At 49.7% G+C, this 14,350-nt stretch overlaps 1 protein-coding gene across 1 annotated transcript in view; it reads right to left on the reverse strand.

Annotated features, from left to right (window-relative positions):
- LOC311109164 (dihydropyrimidine dehydrogenase [NADP(+)]-like) overlaps positions 1-14,350 on the reverse strand; it is a 92,080-nt gene that overhangs the window by 67,844 nt on the left and 9,886 nt on the right. The gene's annotated exons all lie outside the window — the stretch shown is intronic.

The raw sequence follows: 14,350 nt of genomic DNA on the forward strand, positions 1-14,350 counted from the left end.
AACTTGTACTGTATATTGACCTCGTATTTGTCCTTTTGTGAACATAATTTCTTATGTCTATTACTGTGCAGAATAAACTGGGTAAAATTGTAATTAATGGCTTGATTAAATCTAAATAGCAAACAGTTGTGTCATGAGATGTTTTTTATTTTAATTTTTACCATATCTAAAGTTGAGTTGACACAATTAAGATAATATCATGGTAACTTAATTTCATAACATTTGGAAATTTTTCGAACTACATAGACAAAAACCTTTAATTAGCTGTAATTAGTGCTAATTTGCATGTCTGTAATAAGACGGAGCATAGCCACAATCTGAGTTCCCTTTTTAACCCTTTATCTGTCGGTTCAAGTGTTCCACACTATAACTGTCACGGTTTCGGCCGAGGCTGCTCCTCTTCCTTGTTCGGGCAGGCTTCGGCGGTCGTCGTCTCCGGAGTACTAGCTGCCACCGTTCTATGTTTCATGTTCCTTTGGTTTTGTCTGTTCATAACACCTGTCCCTTATTTGTGTCTTAATTGTTCCCTTATTTAGTTTCGTGTGTTTGGGTCAGGTGTTATGCGTGATTGTGAATGTCAGCTTGCCTCTACGTGTTTGGTTCCCTCGTTATTGGGTTGTTTCGAGAGCTCGCACTGCGTGCGCTTTTCTTGTTGTTTTCCGCACTGTTGTTTCGTGCGTAATTGTTCGCGCCACCCGGTTGGGTTGGCGACTGATTATTGTGTTTGGACTCGAGTAAAGTTCTGTTGAAGTCCTCCTGGTTTCCTGCACCTGATTCCTACTATTCCACCTACACCACACTGACAGAATCACGCATCCACGCCATGGAATCAGCAGGAGCGACCTCGCCGACAGCCGAGATGGCTGAACGTCTTCGTGGTCAGGAGGACCGCATCAACCAGGTCTGTCATGCCCTGGAGGGGGTGATGAGTACTCTGCACCGATGGGAGACCAGCGGGGTTCCCACACCCCCCCGAACCGAACCAGCCCCATCGGTCAGCCCCCCTGTCTCATCTCCGGAACCTAGTGGGATTCGGCTCTCGCTCCCGAGGGCGTACGACGGCTCCACTGCCGGGTGTCAAGGGTTCCTGCTGCAGGTGGAGCTCTACCTCGCCACCGTACACCCGGCGCCCTCGGGACACGAGAGCGTCTCAGCCCTCATCTCCTGTCTCACCGGCAAGGCGTTGGAGTGGGCCAACGCCGAGTGGAGGAGAATGGACGCCGCTACCACGAACTATGCGGAGTTCTCCCGCCGCTTCCGTGCTGTGTTCGACCATCCACCGGAAGGGAAGGCGGCGGGGGTTCATCTATTCTACCTCCGACAGGGGATGAGGAGCGCCCAGGACTTTGCCTTAGAGTTTCGGACCCTAGCGGCTGATGCAGGGTGGAATGAGCGGGCCCATATCGACCATTTCCGCTGCAGCCTCCGGGAGGACGTCCAGCGAGAGTTGGCGTGCAGGGACACGTCGTTGACTTTCGACCAGCTGGTCGACATGGCCATCCGGCTGGATACCCTGCTCGCCACCCGTGGGCGTCCCGGGAGGGGGGGTTCGCCCATTCCACTCTCCAGCACCTCCGAGCCGAGCCCTATGGAGCTCGGAGGTGCTGGCGCTAGGGAACGGAGGAGGAGGAGCCCGAGGGGACCCGGCCCTTGCACCAACTGTGGTCGTGGAGGGCACACCGCGGCCAGGTGTTGGGGCGGGTCCTCCAGTGAGGGAGAAGGCAGGTCACGCATTGGGGGGTCCACCCAGGTGAGTAGGCGCCCTGCTTACCCAGAGCTTTCTGTCGTGCACCTAACCTTGCCTGTTTGTTTCCCACAGGTTGCACCTCGTTCCCAGCATAAGGCGCTGGTAGATTCAGGCGCAGCTGGGAATTTTGTAGATCGCCAGTTCTGTATAGAGTTAGGGATTCCCCTCCTTCCAGTGGATAAGCCTTTTCCCGTCCATGCCCTAGATAGCCGTCCGTTAGTGTCTGGGTTGATTAGGGAAGTCACAGCACCCCTTCAGATGATGGCGCAGGAGGGTCATGAAGAGAGAATTCAGCTCTATCTGATTGATTCTCCTGCGTATCCGGTAGTGCTGGGTCTTCCCTGGTTGATGACTCATGACCCTCTTATTAGGTGGCGAGAGAAAGCTCTTAAAGGGTGGTCTGCTCAATGTGAGGGGCGGTGTCTGGGTGTTTCCATAGGGGCGACCTCGGTGGAAAGTCCGAATCTAATGCCAGCACTGCAGATTCCCCCCGAGTATGAGGATTTGGCACTGGCGTTCAGTAAGACTAGGGCGGCGCAGCTGCCGCCTCATAGACGGGGGGATTGTGCGATAGATCTCCAGTCAGGAGCAGCTCTCCCGCGGAGCCATGTGTATCCCTTGTCTCAAGAGGAGAGAAAGGCTATGGAGACATACATCTCTGAGTCTCTTAGACAGGGATACATACGGGCCTCCGTTTCACCCGCTTCCTCAAGTTTCTTTTTTGTGAAGAAAAAGGATGGAGGTCTGCGCCCGTGTATTGATTACCGCGGTCTCAATCAGATCACAGTGAAGTACAGCTACCCACTTCCTCTGATTGCGACTATGACGGAGTCACTGCACGGTGCGCAGTTCTTTACAAAATTGGATCTTAGGAGCGCATATAACTTGGTGCGCATTCGAGAGGGCGATGAATGGAAGACAGCGTTTAGCACGACTTCCGGACACTACGAGTATCTAGTCATGCCATATGGGTTGATGAATGCTCCCTCAGTCTTCCAATCCTTCGTCGATGAGATTTTCCGGGACATGCAGGGACAGGGAGTAGTTGTGTACATCGACGACATTCTGGTGTATAGTCCTACCCGTGCTGAGCATGTAGCCCTGGTGCGCCGAGTATTGAGGAGGCTGTTGGAGCATGACCTATATGTCAAGGCAGAGAAATGTCTGTTTTTCCAGAAGTCGGTCTCCTTTCTGGGTTACCAGTTATCTGCGTCAGGGGTGAAGATGGAGGTAGACCGGGTGTCGGCTGTGCGTAATTGGCAGACCCCAACCACTGTGAAGGAGGTGCAACGGTTTTTGGGTTTTGCGAATTATTACCGGAGGTTTATCCGGGGTTTTGGACAGGTGGCAGCTCCCATAACGTCTCTGTTAAAGGGGGGTCCGGTGCGCTTGCGGTGGTCAGCTGAGGCGGACAGGGCTTTTGGGAGACTGAAGGACCTGTTTACCTCGGCGCCGGTGTTGGCACATCCGGATCCCTCTTTACCGTTCCAAGTAGAGGTGGACGCGTCAGAGGCCGGGATAGGGGCCGTTCTTTCCCAGCGTTCTGGCACTCCACCTAAACTCCGCCCCTGTGCGTTTTACTCAAAAAAGCTCAGTCCGGCGGAGCGGAATTATGACGTGGGAGACAGGGAGCTGTTAGCCGTGGTACAGGCCCTAAAGGTGTGGCGGCATTGGCTCGAGGGGGCTCAACACCCTTTCCTCATTCTAACTGACCATCGTAACCTGGAGTACATCCGGGCAGCTAGGAGACTGAATCCTCGCCAGGCTCGCTGGACTATGTTTCTAGGCCGGTTTGTGTTTAAAATCACATACATCCCTGGGTCCCAGAACGGGAAGGCAGATGCTCTGTCTCGGCGGTATGACGCAGAGGAGAGGTCAGTTGAGTCCACGCCCATACTACCGGAGTCTTGTCTGGTTGCTCCGGTGGTGTGGGAGGTTGATGGTGAGATCGAGCGGGCGTTACGCACCGACCCGAGTCCTCCACAGTGTCCTGTGGGTCGGACGTACGTTCCGCTCGAGGTACGCGATCGCCTCATTTGTTGGGCTCATACGTCTCCCTCCTCTGGCCATCCGGGTATCGGCCGGACAGTGCACTGCCTTAGCACGAAGTACTGGTGGCCAACGTTAGCTAGGGATGTGAGGATTTATGTCTCCTCCTGTTCGGTGTGTGCCCAGTGTAAGGCGCCCAGACATTTGCCCAGGGGTAAGTTACAACCCCTGCCTATTCCACAACGACCCTGGTCCCACCTCTCGGTGGATTTTGTTACCGACCTTCCCCCCTCACAGGGGAATACTACCATCCTGGTCGTTGTGGATCGGTTCTCTAAGGCCTGTCGTCTCCTTCCCATGCCGGGTTTACCCACTGCCCTACAGACCGCAGAGGCTCTGTTCACCCATGTCTTCCGGCATTACGGGGTACCCGAGGATATAGTGTCTGACCGAGGCCCCCAGTTCACCTCTAGAGTGTGGAGAGCATTTATGGAACGGTTGGGGGTGTCGGTAAGCCTTACCTCGGGTTACCACCCGGAGAGTAATGGGCAGGTTGAACGTGTCAACCAGGATGTGGGCAGGTTTCTGAGGTCATACTGTCAGGGCCGGCCGGAGGAGTGGGCGAGATATGTGCCCTGGGCCGAGATGGCACAGAACTCTCTTCGCCACTCCTCCACCCAACTAACCCCTTTTCAGTGTGTATTAGGGTACCAGCTGGCTCTGGCACCATGGCATGAGAGCCAGATTGAGGCCCCCGCTGTGGATGAGTGGGTGCGGCGCTCGGAGGAGACGTGGGACGCTGCACACGTCCATCTGCAGCGTGCCATACGTCGACAGAAGACGAGCGCCGACCTACACCGCAGTGAGGGGCCAGTGTACGCACCTGGAGATCGAGTCTGGCTCTCAACCAGAAACCTGCCCCTCCGCCTGCCCTGCCGGAAGCTGGGTCGGCGGTTTGTGGGGCCATTTAAAGTCCTGAGGAGATTGAACGAGGTGAGTTATAGGTTAGAACTACCTGTTGATTACAAAAATATTAACCCCTCGTTCCATGTGTCTCTCCTCAGGCCGGTGGTAGCTGGTCCACTCCAGGACTTTGAGATTGAGGAGACTCCTCCGCCCCCGTTGGACATCGAGGGGGCTCCGGCGTACACCGTGAGGTCCATCCTGGATTCTAGACGCCGGATGGGGGGTCTTCAATATCTCGTGGAGTGGGAGGGGTACGGTCCGGAGGAGCGGTGCTGGGTGCCAAGGAGGGACGTATTAGACCAGTCCCTACTGACCGATTTCCATCGGGGTCATCCTGCGCGCCCTGCTCCGCGTCGTCCGGGTCGTCCCCGAGCTCCGGGTCGGCGCACGGCTGGAGCCGCGCGTCAAGGGGGGGGTACTGTCACGGTTTCGGCCGAGGCTGCTCCTCTTCCTTGTTCGGGCAGGCTTCGGCGGTCATCGTCTCCGGAGTACTAGCTGCCACCGTTCTATGTTTCATGTTCCTTTGGTTTTGTCTGTTCATAACACCTGTCCCTTATTTGTGTCTTAATTGTTCCCTTATTTAGTTTCGTGTGTTTGGGTCAGGTGTTATGCGTGATTGTGAATGTCAGCTTGACTCTACGTGTTTGGTTCCCTCGTTATTGGGTTGTTTCGAGAGCTCGCACTGCGTGCGCTTTTCTTGTTGTTTTCCGCACTGTTGTTTCGTGCGTAATTGTTCGCGCCACCCGGTTGGGTTGGCGACTGATTATTGTGTTTGGACTCGAGTAAAGTTCTGTTGAAGTCCTCCTGGTTTCCTGCACCTGATTCCTACTATTCCACCTACACCACACTGACAATAACGAATCACACTACAGCTGGTTCTATAGGATTTCACATACTCTACATTCCCCTCAAGCGTTAGCTTGGACAGTTGTTTGTAGAGTCAAACCTACTTAGGGATATAGGTAATCACAGGTTTGTCTGTGTCTATTCAGGATTAATATAATATCATATTTGTCTTATAGATGCTTGAAGAAGTTGCTCCTAATTTGTACAGAAACATTGAAAATGAATAGCATTTTTCCTCTCGCTATTTTATCATAGAAGTGTGGTGGTACCCTTAGGTGACAAAGAAATAAGAAAGGGGGGGGGGGGGGGGGGGGGGGGGAGTGTGGAGAATTGAGGCAGCCATCCCTAGAGCTTGGGGCGGATCTACAAGTTGGTATTTAATGAAGACTGTGACCAGGGAACATTACGCTGCTGGGCTTATTTATTATCATGACAGGGCGGAACAAGAGTTTTAATATTAAACTACTGGAAACCATGAAAATTGCCCAAAGGGAGAGCAACAGCATGCCACCGAGACACAGGTGCCACACACAGTGACAAGAGATAAGGCTAGTCCCTTACTTCTCCTCCATCTCCTCCTCCACCTTTCTTTCTCTCTCCCTCCTCCATCTCCTCTTCCACCTTTCTTTCTCTCTCCCTCCTCCAACTCTCTCTCTCTCTGTCCTCCTGCATCTTCCCCCCTCTCTATGTCTCTCACTCTCACACACTCTCTCTCTCTTTTCCCCCCTCTTTCTCCATCTCTCTCTGTGTTACATAACACAAACACATTTAATATCAACAGAATTGTCCAGCTAGCTAGACCATGTAGAAAATAGTGAGTCCGTTCCAGGTGTGACCAGAAGACCTTTACTTGTTATTGAGTGCATGGATTAAAATGTCTGCTGAGCAGTCTGTGACTATTTCTTTTATTTCAAGGACTCCTTGCTGGTTGGGAAACAGGTCTACCCTGCTGTCCCCTGACAAGAAGGATCCTGTCAGAATGGACAATGGCAGCGAGGCGAGCTGACTTCCCTTTCGCTCATGTGATTGGTTAACAGGTCTGTTTATGTTTAGGGGCCGACTTGGCTTTATCACATCTACACAGGTCTCTAATCCCCCCAGAACAGCAAGCAGCCTTTTGAGAAAGGAACACATGCGAGAAATACTAATCAAATGCAGTGGACTGCACCATCCGTGACACACACACACACAAACAGACACACACACACTCAAACAGACACAGATGCACGCACGCACACACAGAGACACACATACAGACACACACACACACATACACACCGACAAAGCCCCTCTTGTGATTTTGCGCTATATTCTGTGATTATTAACACAAGCAGCTATACGGTCATTGCTTCATTGGCCTTATCATGGTAAATCCTTTCCACACTTGGAATTCGAGAGCGAGAGAGCGAGGAAAGAGAGGAGAGAGACACAGAGACAGAAAAAAGAGAGAGAGAGAGAGAAGAGAGAGAAAGAAAGAAAGAGAAAGAGAGAGAGAGAGAGGAGAGAGAGAGAGAGAGGAGAGAGAAAGAAAGAGAGAGAGAGAGAGAGAGAGAGAGAGAGAGAGAGAGAGAGAGAGAGAGAGAGAGAGAGACAAAAGTAATGTGTACAACATCTAAAGACCTGCATCACGACACATTTACAATTTTTATTGTATCATATCACATTTTACTCATGTATTTGTATGTATTGAATGTTAGAGAGAGAGAGATAATTAACCACAATTATCCTGGTGATTGGGACTGTTATTACTGGTAAGAGAGGTTGGGGGTAATGGTCATAATTGTTAAGTGAATACACTCTCTTTTAGGTTTTGTTCTTCTTTTTCTTATTGTCCTCTCTCTCTCTCTCTCTCACTCTCTCTCTCTCTCTCTCTCTCTCTCTCTCTCTCTCTCTCTCTCTCTCTCTCTCTCTCTCTCTCTCTCTCTCTCTCTCTCTCTCTCTCTCTCTTCTCTCTCTCTCTCTCTCTCTCTCTCTCTCTCTCTCTCTCTCTCTCTCTCTCTCTCTCTCTCTCTCTCTCTCTCTCTCTCTCTCTCTCTCTCTCTCTCTCTCTCTCCTCTCTCTCTCTCTCTCGGAGAGGTCAAGTACATACAGACTTAAAGGAGATAATCCTCCACATTAGACCACAGACTACAGCTAATACCAAATCAAATATTTTACCATTCAGAGGCAGAGTGGCATGTCTGCCAGTAAAGATCGACATCGACTGAGGGTAAAATGCATGGGAACGTCTTAAGAGTGATATAGAACATAATATGTAGACGTTAAATTCTATCATTGGTAATGGATAGAAAAAACGACGTAACACTTTATTTTGATAGCTGCTCTACAGACTATCAGAAACATTTCAACTATCTACCAACCCTAACCCTAGCTCTAACCCTAACATTAACCCTAAACTTAACACTTACCCTATCCCTAATCTTAACCCTTACCAAATCACATTTTATTTGTCACATGCTTAGTAAACAGCAGGTGTGGACTAACAGTGAAATGCTTACTTCCCAACAATGCAGAGAGAAAGATATTAAAGAAATAATAGAAAAGTTGTAATATACAGTGGGGAAAAAAAGTACTTAGTCAGCCACCAATTGTGCAAGTTCTCCCACTTAAAAAGATGAGCGAGGCCTGTAATTTTCATCATAGGTACACGTCAACTATGACAGACAGATTGAGAAAAAAAAATCCAGAAAATCCCATTGTAGGATTTTTAATGAATTTATTTGCAAATTATGGTGGAAAATAAGTATTTGGTCACCTACAAACAAGCAAGATTTCTGGCTCTCACAGACCTGTAACTTCTTCTTTAAGAGGCTCCTCTGTCCTCCACTCATTACCTGTATTAATGGCACCTGTTTGAACTTGTTATCAGTATAAAAGACACCTGTCCACAACCTCAAACAGTCACACTCCAAACTTCACAATGGCCAAGACCAAAGAGCTGTCAAAGGACACCAAAAACAAAATTGTAGACCTGCACCAGGCTGGGAAGACTGAATCTGCAATAGGTAAGCAGCTTGGTTTGAAGAAATCAACTGTGGGAGCAATTATTAGGAAATGGAAGACATAGAAGACCACTGATAATCTCCCTCGATCTGGGGCTCCACGCAAGATCTCACCCCGTGGGGTCAAAATGATCACAAGAACGGTGAGCAAAAATCCCAGAACCACACGGGGGGACCTAGTGAATGACCTGCAGAGAGCTGGGACCAAAGTAACAAAGCCAACCATCAGTAACACACTACGCCGCCAGGGACTCAAATCCTGCAGTGCGAGACGTGTCCCCCTGCTTAAGCCAGTACATGTCCAGGCCCGTCTGAAGTGCATTTGGATGATCCAGAAGAGGATTGGGAGAATGTCAAATGGTCAGATGAAACCAAAATATAACTTTTTGGTAAAAACTCAACTCGTCATGTTTGGAGGACAAAGAATGCTGAGTTGCATCCAAAGAACACCATACCTACTGTGAAGCATGGGGTTGGAAACATCATGCTTTGGGGCTGTTTTTCTGCAAAGGGACCAGGACGACTGATCCGTGTAAAGGAAAGAATGAATGGGGCCATGTATCGTGAGATTTTGAGTGAAACCCTCCTTCCATCAGCAAGGGCATTGAAGATGAAACGTGGCTGGGTCTTTCAGCATGACAATGATCCCAAACACACCACCCGGGCAACGAAGGAGTGGCTTCGTAAGAAGCATTTCAAGGTCCTGGAGTGGCCTAGCCAGTCTCCAGATCTCAACCCCATAGAAAATCTTTGGAGGGAGTTGAAAGTCTGTGTTGCCCAGCGACAGCTCCAAAACATCACTGCTCTAGAGGAGATCTGCATGGAGGAATGGGCCAAAATACCAGCAACAGTGTGTGAAAACCTTGTGAAGACTTACAGAAAACGTTTGACCTGTGTCATTGCCAACAAAGGGTATATAACAAAGTATTGAGAAACTTTTGTTATTGACCAAATACTTATTTTCCACCATCATATGCCAATAAATTCATTAAAAATCCTACAATGTGATTTTCTGGATTTTTTTTTCTCATTTTGTCTGTCATAGTTGACGTGTACCTATGATGTAAATTACAGGCCTCTCTCATCTTTTTAAGTGGGAGAACTTGCACAATTGGTGGCTGACTAAATACTTTTTTTCCCCACTGTATATACAATGAGTAATGATAACTTGGCTATGTACACGAGGTACCAGTACCGAGTTGATGTGCAGTGGCACGAGGTAATTGAGGTAGATATAGTGCAAGTATTCAGACATTTTGTTACGTTACAGCCTTATTCTAACATTTATTACATCTTTTTTTTTACATCAATACTCCATAATGACAAAGCGAACACAGGTTTTTTGATTTTTTTGCACATTTATATATATTTTTAAACAGAAATGCCTTATTTACATAAATATTCAGACCCTTTGCTATGAGACTCTAAATTGAGCTCAGGTACATCCTGTTTCCATTGATCATCCTTGAGATGTTTCTACAACCTGACTGTAGTTCACCTGTGTTAAATTCAATTGATTCGACATGATTTGGAAAGGCACACACCTGTCTATATAAGGTCCCACAGTTGACAGTGCATGTCAGAGCAAATACCAAGCCATGAGGTCGGAGGAATTGTCCGTAGAGCTCCGAGACAGGACTGTGTCGAGGCACAGATCTGAGGAAGGGTACCAAAACATGTCTGCAGCATTGAAGGTCCCCAAGAACACAGTGGCCAGCATAATTCTTAAATGGAAGACGTTTGGAACCACCAAGACTCTTCCTAGAGCTGGCCGCCCGGCCAAACTGAGCAATCGGGGGAGAAGGGCCTTGGTCAGGGAGGTGACCAAGAACCCGATGGTCACTCTGACAGAGCTTCAGAGTTCCTCTGTGGAGATGGGAGAACCTTCCAGAAGGACAACCATCTCTGCAGCACTCCACCAATTATGCCCGTATGGTAGAGTGGCCAGACGGAAGCCACTCCTCAGTAAAAGGCACATGACAGCCCGCATGGAGTTTGCCAAAAGGGACCTAAATGACTCTCAGACCATGAGAAACAATATTCTCTGCTTTTAGCGTCATACCCAAGAAGACTCGAGGCTATAATCGCTGCCAAAGGTGCTTCAACAAAGTACTGAGTAAAGGTTCTGAATACTTGTGTAAATGTGACATTTCAGATTTTATTTTTTTATAAATTTGCAAAAAAATCCAAAAACCTGTTTTTGCTTTGTCATTATGTGGTATTGTGTGTAGATTGATGAGGGGGGGGGGAAACAATTTAATCCATTTTAGAATAAGGCTGTAACGTAACAAAACGTGGAAAAAGTCACCGCCTGGTATAGAGGTCCTGGATGGCAGGGAGCACAGGTGTTGTAGTACCCTCTTCACGAATGTGTTGGTGTGTTTGGACCATGATATAGCCTTAGTGATGTGGACACCGAGGAACTTGAAGCTCTCGACCCGCTCCACTAAAGCCCTGTCGATATGAATGAGGGCGTGCTCAGCCCTCCATTTCGTGTAGTCCACGATCAGCTCCTTTGTCTTGCTGACATTGAGGGAGAGGTTGTTGTCCTGGCACCACACTGCCAGGTCTCTGACCTTCTCCCTATAGGCTGTCTCATCGTCGTCGGTGATCAGGCCTACCACCATTGTGTCGTCGGCAAACTTTACGATGGTGTTGGAGTCGTGCGCGGCCATGCAGTCATGCCTGAACAGGGAGTACAGGATGGGACTAAGGACGCACCCCTGAGGGGCCCCTGTGTTGAGGGTCAGCGTTGTTGCTTACCATCAACATCTGGGGGTATTCTGTCAGGAAGTCCAGGATCCAGTTGCAGAGGGAGTTGTTCAGTTCCAGGGACCTTAGCTTAGTGATGTGCTTGGATCACACTATGGCATTGAACGCTGAGCTGTAGTCAATGAACAGCATTCTGACGTAGGTGTTCCTTTTGTACAAGTGGGAAAGGGCAGTGTGGAGTACAATAGAAATTGCATTATCTTTGGATCTGTTGGGGCGTTATGCAAATTGGAGTGGGTTCAGGGTGTCTGGGATGATGGTGTTGATGTGAGCCATGACCAGCTCTTCAAAGCATTTCATGGCTACAGATTTGAATGCTACGGGGCGATAGTCAATTAGACAGCTTACCTTGGCGTTCTTGGGCACAGGGACTATGGTGGTCTGCTTGAAACATGTAGGTATTACAGACTGGGTCAGGAAGAGTTTTAAAAGTTCAGTGAAGACACTTGCCAGCTAGTCAGCGCATGCTCTGAGTAATCGGTCTGGCCCTGCGGAATTTTGAATGTTAACCTGTTTAAAGGTCTTACTCACATCGGCTACAGAGAGTGATCACACAGTCGTCTGGAACAGCTGGTGCTGTCACACATGGTTCAGTGTTGCTTGCCTCGAAGCGAGCATAGAAGGTATTTAGCTCGCTTGGTAAGCTTGCGTCACTGGGCAGCTGGCGGATGGGTTTCCCTTTGTAATCCGTGATGTTTGCAAGCCCTGCCAGGTCCGACGAGCGTCAGAGCCGGTGCAGTACGATTCAATCTTAGTCCTGTATTGATGCTTTGCCTGTTTGATGGTTAATCGGAGGGCGTAGCTCAGTGCAGATGTTGCCTGTATTCCATGGCTTCTGGTTGGGATATGTACGTACGGTCACTGTGGGGTCGACGTCGTTGATGCACTTATTAATGAAGCCGGTGACTGATATGGTAAACTCCTCATTGCCATCGGATGAGTCCTGGAACATATTCCAGTCTGTTCTAGCGAAACAGTTGTGTAGCTTAGCATCCGCATCACTAGACCACTTCCATATTGATTGTGTCACTGGCACTTCCTGTTTGAGTTTTTGCTTGTAAGCAGGAATCAGGAGGATATAGTTATGGTCCGATTTGCCAAATGGAGGGCGAGGGAGAGCTTTGTATGTGTCTCTGTGTGTGGAATAAAGGTGAAGAAAAAAAAGGTGACATGCTGGTAGAAATTAGGTCAAACGGATTACAGTTTTCCTGCATAAAAATCACAGGCCACTAGGAGCGCCACCTCTGGATGAGCATTTTCTTGTTTGCTTATGGCCCTATACAGCTTGGTGAGTGGTGGTAAATAGACAGCTACAAAAAATATGGATGAAAACTCTCTTGGTAAATAGTATGGTCTAAAGCTTAACATAAGGTATTCTAACTCAGGCGAGCAGAACCTCGTGACTACCTTAATATTGAAGATTGCGCACCAGCTGTTGTTAACAACGAGACACACACCACCCCCTTTGAGCTTACCCGACGCTGTCGTTCTCTCCTGCCGATGTATAGAAAAACCCGTCAGAATATTATCCATGTCCTACATGGCCAAGTATCCAAGAAACATATGTTTCACACAGCCCGTCCGTCTGGGGGTGGTACACACTGGTCCTTATTTGTTTGACCTGGTATAACTGACACAGGTCCTTCATCAGTCTATACATGAACGGCGTACCCTGGTCGGTCAGGATGGTGGCCGGGAGTCCCACTCGGGAGAACCTGAGATACAGTTATTTCGTTGCCATCGAACTCAGGGGAATAGCCTCTGGGAACGTCGTTGCATGGTCCACCACCACCAAGATGTACTCATGTCCGTGCACTAAACACGGCAGGGGTGTCACCAGGTCCATGGCTATGCGCTCAAATGGGGTCTCTACAATTGGGAGAAGGATAAGAGGGTTACGGTATGTTCGCTTGGGAGCAGTGCGTTGGCAGGTGTCACAAGATTTGCAATACTTAGCGACATCTTGGGTAATCCTCCAATAGAAATGCCCCAGCAACCGTTCGGTGGTCTTCTCCCTGGCGAGGTGGCCCCCTAGTACATTGTGTATGGACCATGTGTAACACAACCTCTGTGTATGAACGGGGCACCATTAACAGTTCCTGTTCTACCCCTCTACGTTTGTCCACCCAGTACAAGAGACCCCGCTTGATGGCGTAATAAGGAGTGGTTAACTCACCTCCCGAGCCGATACTCCTCCCATCTATCCTCTTCACCTTCCGCATAGCCTGGCGAAGGTCGGGGTCCCGGTGTTTGGCGGTTCCGAATTGGGCCATTAGTTCTTCCAACAGGGAGAAGTCGTGCGTGTTGGGGTGAGGGAGGGGGTGCTCCTGGTCGGGGTCGGATGACTCCGTGCCATACTCCCTCCAGGTGCTCTCTCTCGATGACTCCTGAAACACCTGCCGTAACTGCTCCCTCTGGAGCTCATCGACTGGACTCAGGACGGGGTTCTGGTTAGATCTGTCCTCCTCCATGGTCTCCTGGAACAAGTGCCTCAGTCTGTCATCGGGGGAGTCTCCTTCTCCCCCTGGCCTGATGAGGAATTTCGGTTGCCCTGTCACGCCTCCTTAACTACATCCCGTCCCTTCCCATGCGGTGTGCACCGTCGAGTGCGTCTCCGGGTGGGCTCTGAGTGCACCAGTGCTTGGCGATTAGGGTTGTTCGGTCTCCATGCTCAATCGGGGCTACTCCCCCGCCCTCCTCCACAGAAGCTCGAACAGGGGGCAGTCCCTCCCCAGAAGCACTGGTACCTTCATTTGGGGAACAACCCCGACGATCAGGGTGGTCTTCCCGGCAGGGGTATGGAAGCTGACTTGGGCTGAGGGGTAGCGTTTGGTGTCCCCGTGGATGCAGGCTACCGCTGTTTCCGTCTCGAGACGGGGCACGTTGGACAGGATCCCGAATCTGGGAAGGCCTCCCAGTCCGTTCCTCTTACGCGCACCGGCACACGCCAAGCCGGGGCCAGCTCCGCATGCCAACATACCTGTGGCGCGGGACATTCCGTCTGGTCACGGGGGGAGTGGCTGAGGAT

The sequence above is a fragment of the Coregonus lavaretus genome (assembly GCF_964263955.1).
Source record: "Coregonus lavaretus genome assembly, chromosome: 34".
Classification (NCBI taxonomy): Eukaryota; Metazoa; Chordata; class Actinopteri; order Salmoniformes; family Salmonidae; genus Coregonus; species Coregonus lavaretus.